The sequence below is a fragment of the Mauremys reevesii genome, linkage group 2, assembly GCF_016161935.1.
Source record: "Mauremys reevesii isolate NIE-2019 linkage group 2, ASM1616193v1, whole genome shotgun sequence".
NCBI lineage: Eukaryota > Metazoa > Chordata > Testudines > Geoemydidae > Mauremys > Mauremys reevesii.
Window position 1 is genome coordinate 176724106 of NC_052624.1, and position 17325 is coordinate 176741430.

General features: G+C 41.7%; 1 protein-coding gene across 8 annotated transcripts in view; it reads left to right on the forward strand.

Annotated features, from left to right (window-relative positions):
• The window catches only part of PHACTR1 (phosphatase and actin regulator 1), a 426275-nt gene that overhangs the window by 174286 nt on the left and 234664 nt on the right, over nucleotides 1–17325 (forward strand). The window contains exons 1-2 of one of the 8 annotated variants that reach the window (XM_039525224.1): nucleotides 9816–10102; nucleotides 10509–10579. The exons of 4 other annotated variants lie outside the window; for them this stretch is intronic. The gene's annotated coding sequence lies outside the window, so the exon portion shown is untranslated. Of the gene's footprint in view, nucleotides 1–9815; nucleotides 10103–10442; nucleotides 10580–11150; nucleotides 11188–17325 lie in introns of those variants that run through there. 3 more of the 8 variants (XM_039525227.1, XM_039525223.1, XM_039525229.1) reach the window with 3 other exon arrangements.

A 17325-nucleotide genomic window follows, 5' to 3' on the forward strand; every position in this document is an offset into this window, starting at 1 on the left:
AGCCTCAGGTTTCTTCTGCCTGTGTCAGATTTAATACAGTGGAAATCATTTATAACGGACACTTCACTATGGTTTCATAGGTGGTATGTTCATGATCCTGAAAGCAATCTCAAATGCTCATTAGTTGATGAGTCCTTCAGTGTAAGTCAAGAAGTTTATTAAGATCTAGATTCCTCTGCACTAAATTCAAACCAGCTGAGCAGGATGGAACGACGACATTCTGGTTTATTCCAGAAATCCACCTACATCTTTCCTCAGCAGGATGTTGACTGACAATTAGGAATGGGCCCAAGCCATGGAATTAGATCTTGATTTAAACCCAAACTTCCACAGATTGTGTCAAAGCCAGCATTCCGGTTTAGGACTATCACTTGTGTCCAAAAAAAAATGAGGTAATGACAAGCAAGTTAAAAGCACTGCAACATTTGAACAAACTTTTATTGGCTGAACCTATTCCAAAAGCAGGACATTTCTGGAAAATGGCTTTCCAAATTGACTCTTTCGTAGATGTCACATGCACCACAGTCATTTTTCTCCTGTCAATGATTGCTATATTTTGGTACTGGAAAAAGGAGTTTGCGATCAACGCTTTACCCCCAGAAATACTGAAAAGCTTGCAAAAATATTTCTGGCCAGCAATCTGGATGTCCGTGGATAGGTTCCCGTTCTACAAGAACACAAGAGTTGAGCTGTTTGGATGAGGCCTCCTTTAACCTCATCTTTTTCTAATGGTTCTTTCTGCTGTACCCACATAACCCCCTTTCTCTTGTGATATTCACTATGGAAAAGCTGACATCCCTGGTGCCCACAACTCTGCCTCTCAATTCAGGACTCAATTCAGGAAACAGTGTTTGTTCAGGATAGCATATAAGCACATGCTTAACTTGAGGCACACACTTGACTCCCATTGACATCAAGGAGACTTAAACAGATGATTAAAGTTCAGCACATGCTTATGTCCTGTCCTGAATAGAGATGGATTTAAAAACAAATTGAAGTGTTTTCCTGAGTTGAGATCGAAGTCATCTCTGCGGTTTTCTAAGCCCTGTGGTATGAGCTCATTCTCTATCATATGAGGCCATATTTTGCCTTGACATGCAGTTTATGTGTTCACTGGTTTTGCCTGTGGGGCTTATTGGTTTGAATGGAGTTACATCAGGGATGATTTTGGAACACTGTGGTATATTGTTCCTCTCCTGATTCATGTGTCCAGAACTTCTGAAATGTAACATTAAAAACTCTACTTATCATTGTCACTGCTATCTAATTTAATTCTCTGAGCTGCTTTACCTCACCCTTCATTCTATTTTAAGTATCCTTACTTGAAAATACAATCGATTTTCAGAACATACACATTTTAATTCCTTTTTACCTCCTTCCCTTGGGTTCTCCTTTTTTCCCATCCCTTTATCTCCCCGGCAGCTCATTTCCATCAACAGTCTCACACAGAGGAGCCATTGTTTAGTACCAAACTGTTTTATGGGTAAAAGCATGTTTCTGCTAGCCATAGGGAACTGGAATTGTACTCTCTAGTTCCTTATATAAAATTCCCTTTTCCTATTGTCTGTCAAACAAACAGGGGAAAAGCCCTTCAGTTGAGACAGTGATTAACTATTTTAAAAGGATTTGAGACATCTTTCTGTTTCAGTCCCTTTGCGGAAGCCACTGAGGCTAAAGCGTTCACTACACTTCAGGTGACCCCGGGACTTAAGATCCATTTCAAATCAGACGCTGGCTTTGTCATGATAGACAATCTATACACTCTCTGCTTTAGCTGTCTTTGACAGTTCGCATTGACCTCGCATGAAGCCAAGTCCTGCACACCTTACTCCCTTGCATAGTCCCAGACTTAATGAGACTACTTATGGGAGTATGGCAAGAAGGATTTGACCCATGATTTTTTACATATGCTATCACAGGACTTCCATGATAGACGAGAAGAACAAGCTGATCTATGTTTAGATTCGATGTTAGTGTTATGTGGATTTTATCTAACTTCCTCTCCTTACAAAGAGCTTTAGTTAAGCAGCTCAGAGATTTTACTTAGGGATAAAGAAGCTTACTCACTAAAGATACCAGGCTAAAGCAGTGGACCCATAAAGGGACAAATCTAGTTTCCAGCAACTAGACAGCATAACTGGTCTGGGCACTGGAGGTCTCCATGGGAATAAAGGAAGGAATCCTTCTTTTTAAACCTGGAGTTGCTTCACTGCCATCTCTTTAGCCCTGATGCTGAGGCCTCCATGCTGACTAGCCAGTGGGCAATGGCTCCATGTAGTGGTGAATCAAGCAGCTCTACCTCCACATAGCCCCATGATACATCCAAGATGCTTGTTCCCTGCACAGCCTCCTTAAAGTCTTCCCTGTCCCCACCAGACAGCAGAATGACTCTGGTTCTGATGCATGTGAATCCCTCCATCACCATTGGGAAGGATGAAGAATTTGTCCCAAAATGGATAGTCCTGTGCTTTTAAAGTCTGATGACGTATTTGTACTGGATTTGACAGTCCTTGACATATGGTTACACATGTATTCTGTGTGTTGTTGTACAAGACATACACATGCACAAGTCATCCATCCCTGGTCTAAGCAAGGTCATTGACTGCAGGTCATGTGGTAGTGTGTCCATTCCCTGAGTGGATGACTGGGCACTAGGCGGGCTCCGTGCCTGCTGGGAACAGAGAACACCATGCTCGCAGCCTGAGTTCTCCATCCCCGGCGTGGCTTCTCTCCCCTCCTGGGCACTAGGCGGGTGCACATAAATGCCCCGATGGGCGCCATGGTGCCCACGGGCACCACGTTGGGGACCACTGCCCTAACCTATGTCTGAGTTACTAAAGGCCTCAAATCATGGTTTGAAGACCTCAGGGTGCAGAGAATCTTCCAGCAATGATCCGTGCCCCATGCTGCAGAGGAAGGCGAAAAACCTCCAGGGCCTCTGCCAATCTGCCCTGGAGAAAAATTCCTTCCCGACCCCAAATATGGCGATCAGTTAAACCCTAAGCATGTGGGCAAGAATCACCAGTCAGCACCCAGGAAAGAATTCTCTGTAGTACTCAGATCCCACTCCATCTAACATCCCATCACAGACCATTGGGCATATTTACCTGCTAATAATCAAAGATCAATTAATTGCCAAAATTAGGCTATCCCATCATACCATCCCCTCCATAAACTTATCAAGCTTAGTCTTGAAGCCAGATATGTCTTTTGCCCTCACTACTCCCCTTGGAAGGCTTTTCCAGAACTTCACTCCTCTAATGGTTAGAAACCTTCATCTAGTTTCAAGTCTAAACTTCCTAGTGTCCAGTTTATATCCATTTGTTCTTGTGTCCACATTGGTACTAAGCGTAAATAATTCCTCTTCCTCCCTGATATTTATCCCTCTGATATATTTATAAAGAGCAATCATATCTCCCCTCAGCCTTCTTTTGGTTAGGCTAAACAAGCCAAGCTCTTTGAGTCTCCTTTCATAAGACAGGTTTTCCATTCCTCAGATCATCCTAGTAGCCCTTCTCTGTACCTGTTCCAGTTTGAATTCATCCTTCTTAAACATGGGAGACCAGAACTGCACACAATATTCCAGAATAGGTCTCACCAGTGCCTTGTATAACGGTACTAACACCTCCTTATCTTTACTGGAAATCCTTGCCTGATGCATCCTAAGACCGCATTAGCTTTTTTAAAGGCCATATCACATTGGCGACTCATAGTCGTCCGGTGATCAATCCGAGGTCCTTCTCCTCCTCTGTTACTTCCAACTGATGTGTCCCCAATTTATAACCAAAATTCTTGTTATTAATCCCTAAATGCATGACCTTGCACTTTTCACTATTAAATTTCATCCTATTACTATTACTCCAGTTTACAAGGTTGGGGGATGGATAGCTCAGTGGTTTGAGCATTGGCCTGCTAAACCCAGGGTTGTGAGTTCAATCCTTGAGGGGGCCACTTAGTGATCTGGGGCAAAAATCAGTACTTGCTCCTGCTAGTGAAGGCAAGGGGCTGGACTTGATGACCTTTCAGGGTCCCTTCCAGTTCTATGAGATAGGTATATCTCCATATTATTTTTTATCTAGATCTTCCTATATGATATCCCAGTCCTTAGCAATACCTCCCAGCTTCATGTCATCTGCAAACTTTATTAGCACATTCCCACTTTTTGTGCCAAGGTCAGTAATAAAAAGATTAAATAAGATTGGTCCCAAAACTGATCCCTGAGGAACTCCACTAGTAACCTCCTTCCAGCCTGACAGTTCACCTTTCAGTATGACCCATTGCAGTCTCCCCTTTAACCAGTTCCTTATCCACCTTTCAATTTTCATATTGATCCCCATCTTTTACAATATAATTAATAATTCCCCATGTGGAACCATATCAAATGCCTTATTGAAATCAAGGTAAATTAGATCCACTGCATTTCCTTGGTCTAAAAAATCTGTTACCTTCTCAAAGAAGGAGATCAGGTTGGTTTGGCATGATCTACCTTTTGTAAAACCATGTTGTATTTTGTCCCAATTACCATTGACCTCAATGTCCTTAACTACTTTCTCCTTCAACATTTTTTCCAAGACCTTGCATACTACAGATGTCAAACTACCAGGCCTATAGTTACTCAGATCACTTTTTTTTCCTTTCTTAAAAATAGGAACAATGTTAGTAATTCTCCAGTCATACGGTACGACCCCTGAGTTTACAGATTCATTAAACATTGTTGCTAATGGGCTTGCAATTTCATGTGCCAGTTCCTTTAATATTCTTGGATGAAGATTATTTGGGCCCCCCCGATTTAGTCTCATTAAGCTGTTCAAGTTTGGCTTCTACCTCGGATGTGGTAATATCTACCTCCATAGCCTCATTCCCATTTGTCATCCTACCATTATCCCTAAGCTCCTCATTAACCTCATTAAAGACTGAGGCAAAGTATTTGTTTAGATATTGGGCCATGCCTAGATTATCCTTAACCTCCACTCCATCTTCAGTGCTTAGCGGTCCCACTTCTTTCTTTGTTTTCTTCTCATTTATATGGCTATAGAACCTTTTACTGTTGGTTTTAATTCCCTTTGCAAGGTCCAACTCTACATGGCTTTTGGCTTTTCTCACTTTATCCCTACATGTTCTGACCTCAATAAGGTAGCTTTCCTTTCTAATCCCTCCCATCTTCCACTCCTTGTAGGCTTTCTGCTTTTTCTTAATCACCTCTCTGAGATGCTTGCTCATCCAGCTTGGTCTACAACTCCTGCCTATGAATTTTTTCCACTTTCTTGGGATGCAGGCTTCTGATAGTTTCTGCAACTTTGACTTGAAGTAATTCCAGGCCTCCTCCGCCTTTAGATCCACAAGTTCTTCAGTCCAATCCACTTCCCTAACTAATTTCCTTAATTCTTTAAAGTTAGCCCTTTTGAAATAAAAAACCCTAGTCCCAGATCTATTTTTGTTTATCCTTCCATTGAGTTTGAACTGAATTACCTCATGATCACTAGAACCAAGATTGTCCCCTACAACCATTTCTTCTATGAGGTCCTCACTACTCACCAAAAACAAATCTAAAATGGCATCCCCTCTTGTTGGTTCTTCAATTACTTGGTGAAAGAATCCATCAGCTATCACATCCAGGAAAATCTGAGTCCTATTATTATTACTAGCACTTGTCCTCCAGTCTATATCTGGGAAGTTAAAGTCTCCCATGATCACACATAAACCTTTCAGAATGGTGCAGTTTAAGAAAAGATTCCCATTAGTGTTTACTTCATTAAAAACATTAAAGAGGTCTCTATCGATATCCAAATTGGATCCCGGCGGTCTGTAGCACACCCCAAGCACTATCTCAGGGGAGGCTCCAGTAGCTTTCTTCCCCAATGTGATTTTTGCCCAGACAGACTCTGTCTTATCCATTCCATCACTTCTTATTTCTTTACAGTCTACCTCAACACTGATATACAATGCTACTCCACCATCTTTGCCTTTATTTCTGTCTTTCCTAAACAGCACATAGCCTTCAATACCTGTACTCCAGTCATGACTACTATTCCACCATGTTTGTGTTATCCCTATAATATCCGGTTTCACTTCCTGCACCAGTAGCTGTAGTTCCTCCATTTTGTTACCTAGGCTCCTCGCATTAGTGTACAAACATCTTAATTTTTGCTGTTTGGCTTCACTCACATTCTTTACCCGATTAGGCACAGACATTCTACCACCAGTATCACCTATTAGACTGGTATCTACACTACCCTTCCTCCTTATGTCCAGTCTCCTACCCACGGCTGTATCCTCTCTTACTTTGTTTTCTTCCCTCTCAATGTTAAATTCCGGCATGGAGATTACCTGGACATCTCCCAACCATCTCCCCTAAATTCCTAGTTTAAAGCTCTCTTAATCAGTTGTGCCAGCCTCCATCCTAAAGTCTATTTCCCTCCTTACTCAGGTGAAGTCCATCCCAAGAGAACAGTCCTCTGTCCATAAATGCTTCCCAGTGGCCAAACATCCCAAAGCCCTCTTTATAGCACCACTGCCTGAGCCATCTGTTGATCACCATAATCTTGTCACACCTTTGTTGCCCTTCTCTAGGAACAGGCAGAATCCCACTGAAGATCACCTGAGCCTCAATTTCTTTAAGCATCTTCCCCAGTCTGGTATAGTCTCCCTTGATACGTTCCAGCGAGAATCTAGCCATATCATTCATTCCCACATGAAGGACAATCAGTGGATTCTTTCCCGCTCCCCTTAGGATCCTTTTCAGCCTCAGGTCCACATCCGGTATCTTAGCACCCAGCAGACAGCACACCCTTCTGTTCTCCGGATCAATTCTAGTTACAGGCCTGTCTATTCTTCTCAGTAAGGAGTCCCCAATCACGTAGACCTGCCTTTTCCTGGTGATGGTGCGATTCTCCGGTCTATCGCCTGTTCTCTCTGGCTGCAAGTCCTCTCGATTTCTGTTGTCCCTTGCAATCCTCTGCAACCCATTCTGTTTCCTCCTGGGGCTCATATTTGGTGTTGTCTCCATTGACTCGTCCCCTCTTCCTATAGGACTAGCTGCTCTTCTCTTCTTCCTTGCCTTCTCACCTTCAGTGACCACCTGCTGTGCCCCTTCTTCATTTTCCAACTCTGTAAACCTGTTCCTGAGCTCTATTTCTCCTTTACTGGCCCGTCTTTTCCTCTGCCTGGTTCTCTTAGTCACATGCTTCCACCGTCTACTTTCCTCACCCAATAGTCTCCCCTCAGAGTTCTTTGGTCCTGCTTCCATCTGCAAGTCTGAGCTTTTCCATTCAGACTCCTCATGTCTCTGCTCCATCATCTGCTCGGACCCCCTTCTAAACTCAACCAGAGTTTCCACCTGCATCTCCAATCCTTAGATCTTTTCTTCCATCAGCTCTATCAGGCGGCACTTCATACAGAGAAAACTATTTTCAGGTACCCCCTCCAGGATCATGTACATGCCGCAGCTTCCACATCCATTCATCCTCATTGTGTCTTCCACTGCTGCCTCTGTATTGGTTATAGCCTTCCCACCTAAAACCTGTTAGTCCAGGAAACACAAACCAAAGCAAACCACCACCACCTACAGCAAAACAAACCCCCAACGGGCACCAGAACACCGGCAGAACACCACCTACTCTTTTCACTGGCCTGTCTATTCCTCTGCCTAGCTCTCTTAGTCTTCCTCGCAAACTCCACTTGCAAACTCCCAATGAAACTCCCCTGTTTACAGCTCTGTTTGCTGGCTCCAGTTTTAGGGGTTTATTCTGCCACCTATCACTAGAGGCACCTTCCATGTAAAATCAATAGCAATAACAAAGACTCCTGTGGATTTCCTGGGGTCTGTGGCTTATCTCCCTGTTCAGAGTAAATGCTTTGCCTGGGGTAGGATTTGTTGTTGTTAATTCTTTTTTTATTATTATTCCCCTCTCTTTCTTGCTTGATAGGGATTTATGGGGTGGAAGAGGGTGGCAGTGGCATGAGTGTCATTCTCAAGGTGGGGAAACGCTTTTTCAAAAAGGGAAGTGTTGCAACATTTCTTAAAGATAATCAGACTCTAGAATAGATTCACTTGATCTTCTCTAGAAGTTTGGTGCATAGACAGTTCCCTCAATTGAAAATGCTACCAGCTCAGAATGAACAAAACAGCAATGTGAGTGGTGAGGTTATGCATCCACCTTATTCCCAGTAGTTCCACTTTTTTGTTGCATTTTGTTATTATGATTTTCAGCCATTCATTAGCTAACTTCGCAGCAGGGGATGAAGGTACATAATGGCTTATAAACCTTTCAGAATGGTGCAGTTTAAGGAAAGATTGGGAGGAGAGAGAGTGCTCCAGCTGGATCTAGTAAGAAGAGCATGTTCCAGGTGAGAAGAAAGCCTGGAGATGAACATGAAGGAAAGACATGAGGGAACTGATTTTTACCTATAGGTTTGTATAGCACCTACTACAATGGGGCTCTGGTCCTTGCCTGGGGCACTACTGCCGTACAAATAATAATAATAATAATAATTAATGGCAATAATAAGTAGGAGCTAGGGCCTTGAATGCAAAGCTAAAGAGCTCATTATTATTATATACTATTGTTATTTATTAGTATAAATTTGATGTGGGAACTGTGGGGGACCCCATGAAAGGATCTGGAGAAAGAAAGGGACAAATTAAATTAAGGGCAGTCTATGAATTAGTAAAATGTAATCCATTAGTCAGATCAAATAGATAAAAGTCAATCAATGAAGTAAATCCAGGAACAGATAAAATAGTGTAACCCATTAGCTGAAAGCATTTGGAAATAAATGGGCAGCAATCAATCAGATGAAATAAACAAGGCGTCAAACAGTCAAATGGGGCAACATATGAAGTAGTCCAAGCATAGTGGTGCTATCAGTGGAAGGGCAGAAGTGACAGCTTTCTTCTTTACACCAGACCCGTTGGCAAGGCAGCACCTTGAGTTGGGTCTGAACCAAAGTACTGGCTCAGATCCACGGCACCTTCTGGCCAAACTATGAAGAAGTTCAAATCCAAATCCATATCTTTGCTCCAGGCCTGTCACTATAACAGGACAAACCAAAGCACTGAATCTAAATGTTCCTGACCCATCTGTAGAAAGGCCAAATGTTTCTTTGATATATTTATTTGTGTTTATAAGTAGCTCCATGTGATAGAGTAATATGACTATGTTCTGTGTGACATTTTCCATTGTATTATATAGTAGAGAAGGGCCTGATCCAAAACCCTCAGATTCACACACTTCCTTTGGAGGAGTGTGGATCTGGATCTGACTCTCATGACTAACCCCTGTTTGTATAAATGCCTGAATCAACCCTTTTGGATTGGAACAGCCCTAACTCTGGAGAAGGGCTTAACTGGATCCAGATCTGCATCTGAACTTTACAGCTAGGACCTATCTCTAAATTTCCTGCCCCCCAATATAGGTAGTTAACGCATATACGTCTTCTGATACCTAGAGCCCTTTCCCCTAAAGGAACTGTTAGTAGCCAGTTTGGTTACTCCTTCAGAAGTCCATGTGCTACTTGACTCCCTTCTAATTCAGGTAGGGGTGTTGAACTACAGCAGAGCCCTCCTTGGTGTCCTGTGTAACAGCAAACACACATAAACATGCATGCTAGAAATACAGGCTCCTGATCAGAGAGAGCATGGATTTCCATGTCATTGGCTCTTGTTTGTTTCTCTCTTCATGGGTGTGATTTCCAAATCAAAACCCTGAATAGCCTTAGCACAGTTTGAATTATATAATTGTGCTGCTGAGAGTCACATGACTTGCTGTCTGAGTAATTCCCTGCAGAAGGAGACAAGCTGCATGTTAAAAAGCTCAACAAATAGTGTTTAAAACAAAAAGTATATAGCATAGAATTTCCATAGTACTTCAACTGAAATCATCTACTGCTGCAACAGCCACATGTATTTCTGGTTCAAAGCTTAGGGATTTGATGGGTAGAGGACGAGTGGGGATGCTGGTGGGGCATTAGCTGGACCTGTGGTTTGTTTTCTGTTCCCTTCAATAACATCCCTGCCTTCAAAACTGGGTGCATCCGATGTTGAACAAAATGAGTGGCTCACTGGAGACCTCAACAAGCAGCTAGGAATCATTGCCTTGTGGAGGTAAGAAGCAATCACATTCCTAATAGTCTGTGTAAAACCCATTATTACTTTTCTGTGACTGTGTAAGATAGAAGAAGAGAGAGTAAACAACTGGCACCTCTGTAAACTGGCAGGGGTCTGCTGAAGATATATTTATAGGAAACGTAATGGGGAGGAGAAAGAGGTACAAACTGAATGTAACCTTTTATTATCACATAAATTCCTTGGTGCTGTTTTCAGGACTGTTAATTGGATTGATTGTTCTGAACTCTCTATCTCCCTTTCACATGTGAGTTGGCCAGTGAATTGTAACTTGTTTCGACTGGCTGAATCAAAAGGAGAAGGGGTTGTCTGGCACTGCAAGGCTGTATTGGGGGGGGGGAGAGTGTATTTTCAGACCACAACACTTAAGGAGACTGTTGCTCAGTTTCAGAAAGCACAGCTGTTGCAGAGAGAGAGAGGCAGGAAGTGTGAAAGCAGCTTTGTGATCTCTAACAGGTAGGCAAGAGCATAAACCATATGTTTGTTCCTGGATATTCTTCTCTCTCAAAGAACTGGTAATATAGATCTATATATATTGTTTGGGTTTGCAAAGTCCTTTTGTCTGTTTGTGTTCGTTAGACATGGTTGATGATAGCAGCTGCATGTGTATACCCAAAAGCCAGTGTATGTGTGAATGAGAGATCACTAGGTCTTCTGAAAATCAGTGAGGTATCTGGGATTTGCAGACTAGGGGGGATTCACTTGAAAATCCTACTGCAGTTGAGACATGTGATCAATGCAGGACCACAGCAGGTGATTGTTTGAGGAACCCAAAAAAGTTAATTTAGAAGACCTAAAAAGCCTAGGCATTACCTTCCTGAGCAGCCTCTGTTGCAAACAAGGGAGAGAGTTAGAAAAAGCTGAGAGAGGGAATTTGATCTTCTCTGTTGATTTCTCCTTTGATCCAGTTACTGACATGTGAAAAGAATAATGGAATTGTCCTACCATCTGGTAGCTATCACAGGAAATCCCTGCACACATATATGCAAAGTGGGCAAACCCAAAACCAGGGAGTTGGGGAGAAGGCTTGCCCTTGTTGTGTTTGATTGTTCTCTGTTATATAGGTATGTTGAAATATAATATAGCAACTTTCAGACTGAAAGAAGGGGTTAGGTGGAATTAAGATTTGAGATTGCAAAGAAAAAATGTAAGCATAAGCATTGGTCAGGAGGTGAGGGCAATATGTCTATAATCATTACGAAATACATAACAATATGTTGCTCTTCTGTAATCCCTTCCTTCCTAAGAGTGCAATATTAATTGAGCTTCCTAATGTGCCTGTGAGGTAGGCATTAGTATTCCTGTTTTTTCAGGTGGGGACACTGAGGCACAGAGCTTGTGGGCTCATTTATGCTACAAGTCTAACTGCCAGAACATGATCAGGGGTATTTGTGTTGGCAGCTTTTGTAGGACAACATGTTTATAGAGCTGTGTGACAGCCTAAGCCATGATACAGTGATTTAGAGTGTAGCACCATGCTATACTCCTATTCCTGCATTCACACTATGGACAAAATAAAGGGTTAGAACACAGACGTACATGCTTGATAACTATACAGTGAAATAGTAAAATGTACATTGTAGACAGGCCCTGAATAATTTGACCGAGATCAAACTAGTTTGTAGCACAGCTTGGAACAGCCTTGTGCTTTAACCACTCAACTGTTTCAGTTAGACAAAATAGTGCGCTTTTTTTTTTTTCTTGGCATGACCCAACCATATGTTAACTTGGGTAATTACATTCTGCTTACATAAAATTCCCAATGTAGTTTCAACTGGTTATAGTGTTATGTTGTAGATTTGCTGTGTGGAAATCTTCCGCACTGGAGAAGGCAGCGTTTCAGCAGTAGGGGATATAATCCCTGAACTGTATATATAGTAGTTTGTAAATTTATGAATCAGCATTTTTTGGATCTCTATATAAAAAGTACTACATGAATGTCAGCCTATTTTTAATAACAATATTTCTCACAGTACTCTAGATTACAGGTTGGTAAGCATTTGCTTTATTTATTGAATTTTTGTTTTCTAAGTCTGCTGTCAGTGGAGATGTTTATGGTAAAAAGATTGTAGTTAAAAACTGAAAATCTGTACACATGCTATCAGATCTGTTGTTCCCATTGTACAGGAGCTGCATGTTTCACACAACAGATGTGATTAGTGTTCAGTTTCTGCCACCCTTGCTCATTTTGAGCAGTACAGTATCTTACTCATGACCCAAAGATTCCCAGGGACACAGAGCCAGACCCTATATATATTGAATACATTGGGTGCTAGGACTAGAAATACTGGTCTGTCAGCTCCAAAAATGCAGGCCTCTACTACTTGAGCTAAAGAAGAAATTTCATACTATTGATATTGGTAGCTGCAGCCACTAGAGAGCATCACCACTCACTAGTTTATATGCACAAAGCCAGTGAATTATATCATCTTGCAATATAATCTCCCAAGGCAGATACATTTGGCCAGATTGATCCTTGTATAAATCCACTGATTTTGATAGAGTTACAGTAGGGATCTGTTTGGTCAAATAGGATCACAGTGATAGCTGGTACTGTTAGATATTTTATTAACATAACTGTTAGATATCTATATCTGCTGAAGGACCAAAAAAAAAAATCCACCTGTCTCCATAAAAAATGCTCACCGCTTCAAGAAATAGAAATTGAAGACTATGATATGTTTCATGTTTATCCGTCTACTGCCATGCAGTACAGCCATTGATGACAGTGAGAGTTATGTGTAGATAACCTGGGGAGTACATACCCATTCATTTTTATGAGTGATGGTCAGACTGACAATAGATTAAACCATCAATCTCTCTGTAAGAACCATCATGCTCTGTGGATAGACATCTGCATATTAGAACTTCTCCAAGGAGACTGGATGTGATACACAATGATGACTCTGAATGATCTGGTACAATCTTTCGTTTCATGCATTGATCAGATAAATAATATTGGCTCCAAAAGAATAATTATGGTCAAATAAGGGTGATTTATCAACAGATTAAAACTTATCTGATTTGGCCTTGACCTATAGTAATAGATGGTAACTGGTCTGAACCAAGAGCAGATTCCATATTGCCCAAACTTTCTGATTACACTAGTTATGAGATAGTCCATAAAAACTGTGACGCAGCCTTTCAGGCTCACCTTTGAGTTCATTAAGGAATTATTAAAAAGCTTATTAGAAAAATCTGTGTTTTTAATACTAACCTAAATAAACTACTGAGGACTAAATGTAAATTATATCAGTAGTTTGAATGAATCCAGAAGCTGTGAAACTAATTTAAGGATGAAAATCGAGGCTAATTCTCCAACCTTATCTGTGAGTTTGACTGGCTTGGTAGTACTCTTGCCCTTAGATCAATCACCTAGATTTTACCCAAAGTTTTTGCAATAGAGGTATGCAAAATGTTTACAATAAACCCTGAAACCACATAAAACTTCCCTGGTTTCTAGTTTTCTTACAAGCTCATACCTCAACTCACATTTGTTAAATTGTTCACAAAATGTGAGACTTTGTCATTGTTCTGTCCTTTTTTGTGTTTCATTGTATATTTATTGTTTCTAAAGGAAAAAAATATTTCTAGCTATGCTCTGGGGCCTTTAAAGTTCCTTCTTTTCAACATGAAGGGAGCAGCTTTTTAAGAGAATTTTAGGGTATGTCTACACTACCCGCCGCATTGGCGGGCAGCGATTGATCTAGTGGGGATCAATTTATCGCATCTAGTCTAGTCGATTTCTGCCTGCCCCCCCCCCCCCCCAGTGTAGACAAGGCCTTAGTATTATATAATAGAGATTTCCTCCTCTGCAGGATGAAATCTTTCAGGACAGGTAGAATTTTAAACAGCCAGGGTTTCTGCTATCTGACAATGAATGTTCTTGTTTTGAAAGTAATTCTTGTCCTGCTTCTATGATTACTAGGAGAATAACATAAACTAACAACAAAAAAATGCAGCCATCCAGAACTCGTATTGTACCAAAGCAAAATGGAACACGATTCTCAAATGTTTCCAGTTTTTTCTAAATATAGAACCTGCATTCTTCAAGGTGGTTCCATATTGGGCAAAACATTGGGCAAAATATTTGGCCATAATTATTTTCCTGCATATCTGAACTAACTTTTGGGAAACCCAGGACCAGTTTATAGTTTTACAGCAAAGTCATGCAAAATTTTGCATACATTTAACAAAAAAAAAATAGGTGAAACTCAACAACAGTTTCAGAGCTTTGAGATGTTCACTCTTCCAAGCTCTGAGATCTTGATCCAACATCTGAGGATCATCTGTGTAAACCTATGTGGACAGAACTAATTATAATGTTTCCATTAACCTCTATGAAACAAAACTGCTGAGTTTTGCCCAGGTCTCCACAGCCATGTCTTCCTAGGGAGGAGCTGTGTTGTCAAAAAAAGCACATTGCCTTTTATGGCATGTAATAGTGATGTGCCTTTTTTTTCTTCTTCTTCTTTCTCCTCTTTTGCCCACAATGGCTGGAATTCAGATTTGAGTGTCTGGGTTTAACTCAGTTCCAAAATGTACTTAAGCATGTGGCTTTTGTTTTTCAATAGAATATATCCACTTACAGCTGTAATGCATAGCACTTTAGAAAATAACAGTCCATGATTATGATTTCCTACTGAGAAAGTGGGAGTCGCACAGATATCCTTTACTTGTTAGCAACATTGTGGTAGATCTTGGCGCAAGCTAACTTCTGGTGTGGTTCTATCATCGGAGTCAATAGAATTGTACCAGGGATGAACTTGTCCCCCTCTTTATATCTTTCTCACCTTTTGCTTTAATGAAGTGCAATGAATTTTTAACTTTACCTGGAACTGTGTTCTACAAGTCTGTAATTGAAAATATCTGCTGATTGATCAGGCTGCTGTGTTCAACATTTAAATTTGCTTATTATGAATGACTGCTATGTCATGGTAATGAGATTTCCTCCAGTTTTACAGCCTGAATCTTGCTGATACATGCAGCCAGGGTTTTTAGTGGTATATTACATTCACCCATTCTTTACTAAACTATTTTAAAGTCATTTGGGTGAAAAATGGTGACCTCTTGGTGACCTTTTGATGTTCCTTTGAACAAGTGAATATGAGGGACAGGGAGGGATGTGTTGAAGCAGGCTTTCCTCATACAGTACATTCAGTGCCTGGGTACTTAATTAAGGAAAACCAAAGAGTGGGAGAATCCTAACACTGCTAAATTTTCACTACCTCACCCATCTTGTCTCTCATTTCATACTTGGGCCATTTAATCTCTTTTAGACAAGCTTTCTGACTTTACACAAAGTTGCATAGGAGGAGGAGGGGAGAGAGAGAGAGAGAGAGAGTGTGCTCTGGGTAAGCTCAAAAGCTTGTTTCTCTCACCAACAGAAGTTGGTCCAGTAAAAGATATTACCTCACCCACTTTGTCTCTCTAATAGCCTGGGACCAACACAGCTAGAACAACACTCCAAGTATAAAATAGCAGATTAGAAAGAAGAACAAAAGATAAATAAGCCATTTGGGAGTTAAAGAAACAGTAGTGTCGTCCCTCACCCTCCCTCTATTTTTGTCATTAATAGAAACATGTTATGGATGAAGAGATCTGTACAATACAGTTGACTAACTCTACTCTATCCCTTGCCCCAAGGCAGGAATAATCCAGTCAGTAGAGACTCTATATGGATAAATAGTATCTCCCTCCCAGTCTTAAAATTAGAGTTACAGGAGTTAGATAAGATCCCTAGTCAAAGTTCATGGCTCTCCAGGTATCCCATTTGGGAGTAGAAATTGACGGTAGCCAGGTATTTCTTTGTACATTCCTTTTAAATAAATAAGAGTGCAGAGTCCTTAGGGTGACCAGATGCCCTGATTTTTTTTTTGATTTTTTTATTTTTTATAGGGACAGTCCCGATATTTGGGGTTGTGTCTTATATAGGCGCCTATTACCCACCCACCCCATCCCGATTTTTCACACTTGCTGTGTGGTCACTCTAAGAGTCCTGTGTCTCTGAATACAGACGGAACCAGGAACAAAAAAGAGCAGTACCAGCTCCCTAAGCTTCTTTACCAAACACCAGATCCAAAAGCTGGCTTGTCTTTAGCTTTTTCCAGAGCCACATTGTTCTAAGTTACAGGCTCCTGCTTCAGTTTTTTCTTGCCTCTTTTCCTCGGCCCCTCTCTTTAGTCTTGTCTGTGACCTCAGTATCTGCATGTTTTCTCTCACACACTCCCCTACCCAAAACAATACTCAGCCCAAAGCTCCTTGGATGGTTCACACACTCCTTTTTGTCTTAGGTGGGGGTTATGTTATTTGAAGGGTGAGTTCACACCTATCAGCCTCAATGGGCTTTAACCTAATCCATAACAAAGTTTTATCCAGCTCATAATAATACATATCATGACATTATGATCCCTGCTCCAAAGAGTTTACAAGCTGAGTAATACGGCAAGCTTTCTCACACTGGGCCTCCCAGTGGTGTGACCTGGAGAGGCCACTGATCTGGTCTACACTGATTGCCATGGCTACTGTCATCGATCCATAGATCCAGTGCTCTTGAATGGCTCTGGAATAATGCCTGTGAAGACCCCCTTCAGTGTGTCAGCCCCCTTAGGGTCACACTCTCTCTCCCTGGGGTAAGCCCTGCGGTTTCACCTCCTCCTGGGACTGAACCACAGAGCCTTCGGCGCCCCTGCTTTGCGCCATGAGCTCCCCTCAGCCAGTCCCCCTGCATTTGGACACCTGGGGAAGACTTACACACTCAAAGGGAACAATGCCCCCCCAGCTTCTTGACTCTGGAGTGGCTCGTAGTCAGCATTGTACAAACAGAAGGATTTATTAGATGTCTGAAACACAGTGTAGAAAGTCCTTAGGTTAATACAGAGATCAGAAAGTTACAGCAAAGTCCATCTGGGTCAGTCCTGAGCCCAGAGCTCTCTCTGATCTCCCCCCTTGAGCCCCTGTCCAGAAGTGTCATGCTTCCAGCGGCCCATACATAACAACCCCCAAGGGTACCTCCTCCATCCTTTGTTCTGGTTTCCAGGGCTAAAATGGTCACTTAGCCATCTTCCTTAGTTCTTTTGTTCTCCAGCCAGTCACAGCTGGCTGGCTTCCTGCAGAGGGTGGGCTCTGCTTATCATTAGTTGCTAGGTGCCAAATGGGGACCTTGTCTGGGCCCAGGCCCCAGATAGCTAGGCAACAGTCGC